Genomic DNA, 5,545 nt, shown 5'->3' with positions numbered 1-5,545 from the left:
GTGTAAGGCAATATCGTGAAAGCAGAGCTCGTGTGTCATAAAGAAAGTAATGTTTTATTGAATCAAGAACTTGATGTCAATTGTGCTTTTCGATTGCAGAAGCCTGTTGTTTATTGCAGCAGCACATTTTGTGAAAGTTCCTTCCTGGTTTACAGTAATTCACATTGATACACATCTAGTCTATGACACTGCCATCACAAACAATAATTTCCAACAGCTTCAGCTCTGCTCTTCCAGTGTTGGTTTTCAAGGACTGGAGCCAAGTTCTATTCACCACAAGTAAATCTGGGAGGAAGTTTACTTACTGTGAATATTAATTTATGTTTATGTACTATGGGTTAATTTGTTAAGCATAATTTTGGGGGTTTGATCACAGATCACTTTACATGACACCAAGTCTTCTGGCAACAGATGGAGTACACCTGCCCCAAAGCGGAAAAAAGATTTTTGCTCAGGTGTTAGCAGGTCCTGTTGAGAGAGCTTTAAACTAGATTTGAAGGGGGAAGGGAATAAAACCAGGCTCACTACAGCTAAGCTTGAGGGCAGTATGCCACAGTTTGAGGGAAGGTGTGCTGGAGAGATCCTTCAGTCTGCAGTCTCAGTAGATGTACGTGATGGACATCCACGTGGCAGCAAGAATGCAAGAGTTACTGAGGTATTAGAAACACTGGAAGTACTTGTGGTCACACAGGAATTAGAGCTCCTCCCCTCAAAAGGGTGGTGGGATCCAACTGAAGTGCATCTGCACCAATGCACACAGCATGGGCAACAAACAGGAGGGAAAGGAAGCCATTGTGCAGCAGGAAAACTATGACATAGTTGCCATCACAGAAGCATGGGATGGCTCACACAGTTGGAGTGCTACAATGGATGGCTATAAACCCTTCAGAAGGGATAGGTAAGGAACAAGAACCTGGGAGGTAGCTTTGTATGTTAGGGAGTGTTTTGATTGTCTAGAGTTTAATGATGATGACAAGACGGTTAAGTGGTTATAGGTAAGATTCAGGGGGAAGACCTGAACAAGGCAGGTATCCTGCTTGACTAACCTGATTGCCTTCTATGACAAGATGATCTGCTTAGTGGATGAGGGAAAGGCTGTGGGTGTTGTCAGTCTGGACTAGTAAAGCCTTTGACACCATTTCCCACAGCATTCTCCTGGAGAAACTGGCTGCTCGTGACTTGGACAGGTGCACTCATTGCTGGGTTAAAAACTGGCTGGATGGTCAGATCCAGAGAGTGACGGTGAATGGAGCTAAATACAATTTTTGGCTGGTCACTAGTGGGGCTTCCCAAGGCTCAGTATTGAGGTCATTCCTGTTTAATATCTTTATTAAAGATCTGGACAAGGGGATCGAGTATACTCTCAGTGAGTTTGCAGATGACACTAAGTTGGGTGGTAGTGTTGATCTGATGGAGGGTAGGAAGGCTCTGCAGAGGGGTCTGGACAAGCTGGATCAATTGGTGGAGACCAATTAATTGTTGACATTCAATAAGGTGAAGTGGCAGGTCCTGGACTTGGGTCACAACAACTCCATGCAGTGCTACAGGCTGTCTGGGGGCAAAGTGGCTGGAAAGCTGCCCAGCAGAAAAGAACCTGGGGGTGTTGATCAACAGTTGAGCCAGCAGTGTGCACAGGTGGCCAAGAAGGCCAGTGGCATCCTGGCCTGTATCAGAAATTGTGTGGCCAGCAGGACCAGGGCAGTGATTGTCCCCCTGTGGTCCGCACTGGTGAGGCTGCATCTCGAATCCTGTGTTTGGTTTTGGGCCCCTCACTTAAAAAAAGACATTGAGGTGCTGGAGTGTGTTCAAAGAAGGGCAACAGAGCTGGTGAAAGGTCTGGGGAACATGAGAGTAGCTGAGGGAACTGGGATTGTTTAGTCTGGAGAAAAGAAGGCTCAGGGGAGACTTTATCACTTCCTACAACTACTTGAAAGGAACTTGTAGCAAGGTGTGGGGCAGTTTCTTCTCTCAGGTAACAAGAGATAGGACAAGAGGAAATGGCCTCAATTTGTGCCGGGGGAGGTTTAGATTGGATATTAGGAGGAACTTCTTCACAGAAAGAGTGGTCAGGCATTGGAAAAGGCTGTCCAGGGAAGTGGTGGAGTCACCATCCCTGGAAGTGTTCAAAAAAATGTGTAGATGTGGCACTTGGGGACATGTTGTAGTGGTAAACATAGTAGTGTTAGGTGAATGATTGTACTCGATAATCTTAGAGGTCTTTTCCAACCTTAATGATTCAATGATTTAATGCAGAACATTCAAAATGTTGCTGTATGGATGAAAAGAACCAGCAGTCATATGCTCAATTCATTTCAGAGATAAACCTGGTTCTTTTACAGTGAAACCTGAAAACAATCTTTAGTAAACACAGCAAAATGGAGAGTGCCTAAGCCAGTAACAAGTGGTGCTTCTCTGTTCTCTCTAATTATGCAATAAAGAGAAAATGTTCAGCTTCACCTTGAAGTCCTTCTCTGTGTTGCTCTTCCTACACAATGGATTGAACCTCTTCAACTTGCTACTTTCTTTTTATTCAGCTAATGTGGAGATGCTAGTGGAAGTGATTGAGACTAAGGAGTGCAGCATCATCTTGAGCATTCAAGGAAGCTGAGTGCATGACTTCCCAGCATGAATAGAGAAGAATACACAGAAAAATCATATTTTTCTTTGAGTGTAAGAAAAAAAGCAGTGGCCAAGTCACTACATTGCTAGCACACTTGTATTTTTCATGTTATAGCATATAAAGGTATTCTCTTGTTTTATATTTTGTTAATAGAAAGCCTGCACTCTTGTTTGTGATCCCTGGAAAACTTTTGGTTTGTGAGACTATGATCTGAAAAGCACTCACATACATCTGTGACAGGAGTAGCAACACCACTGGTGGAGTGGTAGCCTCAATAAGTCTCTTTTCTGGCACCAGCTGTTCCCTCCCTGAAAGTATAACCTTAGAGGCCATTACTTGTCCTTGAAGAGGGCTGAGTGAGAGTGGGTGATGCTGCTACCCACTTGCACCAGCTGCCTGTGCTGCCTTTGCAGCTGGTTGCACTCCCTGAACAGTGTAGCTGGTGCTTTTCTAGTGTTCACTATGGAGTGGTGTGGCAATTCTGCTGTGGAGACTCCCTCTCTAATGTACCTCCAGGTGTGGCTGGCTCTCCCTTTCCTCTGGCTGCTCTACAGAGCCACCGCCTTGCTGGACCAGCACAAGAATTCTGCACTCACACAACACAAACAGGTTTCAGTCCAGCCCCTCCTGTCCTTCACAAGCCAGCACGAGGTACAGCTGTCTGTTCAGCACCAGATAGCTCCCAAGGCATGCCAGTCAGCAGAGCCTGTTGGGTTCAGGTCTTCTTCATAAGAGGATGAAACAGCTGCAGTCCCCAGTAGCTGGTGACTGCTGTGCTGGGATGCCTCTCTTCCCACCAGCCCATGTGCAGAGCACAGTCCCTCCTCAGCCACCCCTTCAAAAACGGCTTTTCAAAGGGCCTTTTGCTCTGTGAAGCTGGTGTTGCTGGCTGTCCTCACCCAGCAGGCACGCCAGCCTGTTGAGACTTTTCCTTGCAACTTCCATGCGTGGTGTATATTAGATAAGCCTTAAAGAGATTGCACCTACTTCAGTAAGTAGCTCAAAAGTATAGTATGCCACAGCAGTGAAGAAACCCCCTTATTCCATTAGATTAGATGTTAGGCATAATGTGAGATGCTTTCCTCTTTCATCTACACCCAGATTTCCTCACTGAAGTCAATAGGAGCTGCACCTTTAGGATTAAGAAAATAATTTGACCCAGTTAGGTGTCACAAAACAGACTTCAGTGAATTACAGACTGAAGAGAGAGCAGAATGTTGCCCATTGTATTTACTATAATGTTTGTTTTGGGAGCTAAATTATTCCTCCTAATTCTGCTAGCAGTGTAATATGCTGTCTCAGTAATGGAAAGCATATGAAAGCAAGCAGATGGTGAAAGCAGAAAAAAAACCCCAGCATGTCCTGATAATGTAGTAAGCAAGTTCATTTTTTTGGCATTAGGCTTTCATAACCAAGGCATGGTGATAACAAGTACAGACACATTTTTAGAGCACAGTTCATCAAAAAATACAGCCAGTTTCATTGCAGGGCAATGGAAGATTACTTTTTGAGACTTCTCTATAGATAAAACCTAGATGTGAATGTTGTTGAATTAGACCCATCATTTATTATTGCTAGAAGATGAGTGACAGAACAGATACCGGTCAGAGTGATTCCATCACATGTCCTGTGTTCTCTCATATCATTGCAAATGTAGAGCCTTTCACCCATTAATTTGCAAATATGCCGTCATCCTGCATTACAGAAATACCACAGACCCTTCAATATAGGTTGCTATCACAGAGGGCAGTATTGGAAATTTAAAATATTTTATTTTCCTTTTAAAGTATGCAGCCTCCAGGTTGAAATTTTGAAGTCCAAGATTGTTGCTTCTTGGATATTTGTGTGTATATGCAGTACATGAAGCTCCCAGTCTGACTCCTGCAGCCCTTAACTTCTTCTACCCACATTCCCCATTCTTCCAGAACAGAAGGCAGAACAGCCTCAGTGGGAAAAACTCCCATTTGTTTAGCAAGTCTGAGAAAACTGAGACAACCTTGATGCACCGGCTGAGCAAAAGGCTCTGAAATGTGGTTTCTGGGGAGGACACTAACCAGACTGATGACCTCCAAATGACATTTATAAGTCTCTCAGGACTAAACACGGGCAGAAGCAATGCCAGATTCACCACTTATCATTTTAAGATTCTTCAAAGAAGGGATAAATGATCTTTGTTATAATCTTCATTTGAAGCAACGCAGACACATCTTCATGTAGCTGCAACATGGACGGACCTTCACCTTCCAGGAGTTTTGGCTTCAGATAGAGCAAGGGAGGAGGAGATGTGAAAGGCACTGCTGCAGTCGTGAGATTAAATGTCCGTGTACAATCAAGGTAATAAACCCAGACCTGAGCACACTGATCTCTTCTGCTGGGAAAATGGGTAAGGAGAGACAGATCCATTTCTCATTGAAGTATCTAATTGGTTACAATGCCTTTTTTTTTTTTCACCATGCAGTAATGCAGCATACTAAGTAATGTGAGGGGTTTGTTTTCAAAAAATATTCCATATACATCTGGATCATTCCTAACTTGAAGAAACACAGGCAAAAGAGTGGGTTTGTTTGATTCCTCTGAGGACTTCGTGTTTGCTGCTTCCTGAGGAAAGTTTTCTCTCTTTATAATTTTAGTAATGGCTTGCTGATTTAACATTCTAGAAGTTAACATTTTTTCTTCTGGATTGCTTTTAGTATCTTTGTGGGGTGGCAGTGACATCATTCAGATTTCTTTGCTGTCCCTATGTCCCCTTCACTTCATTACTTGGGCCAGGACATGGAATGGGGAAGAAAAGAAACCAACAGTCTTGTCCCCACGTCCCAGCTCTTTTTCTGCTCCTTTGCCTTGGCACCATTTTTCCTGGTGCCATCTCCCCTTTCCAGGTCTTGGGGATATGGTAGAGCAGACAGGTGACCTTTGTTGCCAGGC

At 43.9% G+C, this 5,545-nt stretch overlaps 1 long non-coding RNA gene across 1 annotated transcript; it reads left to right on the top strand.

Annotated features, from left to right (window-relative positions):
- The first annotated feature begins 888 nt into the window (after nucleotides 1-888).
- Nucleotides 889-4,969, top strand: LOC116788600. The gene is made up of 3 exons (XR_004357699.1): nucleotides 889-995; nucleotides 2,535-2,670; nucleotides 4,408-4,969. It is a non-coding gene; the product is annotated as an uncharacterized LOC116788600 (long non-coding RNA).
- Nucleotides 4,970-5,545: the final 576 nt, after the last annotated feature.

The sequence above is a fragment of the Chiroxiphia lanceolata genome, chromosome 6, assembly GCF_009829145.1.
Source record: "Chiroxiphia lanceolata isolate bChiLan1 chromosome 6, bChiLan1.pri, whole genome shotgun sequence".
In the NCBI taxonomy this organism is placed as follows: domain Eukaryota; kingdom Metazoa; phylum Chordata; class Aves; order Passeriformes; family Pipridae; genus Chiroxiphia; species Chiroxiphia lanceolata.
This window is presented reverse-complemented; position numbering and strand designations above follow the sequence as displayed.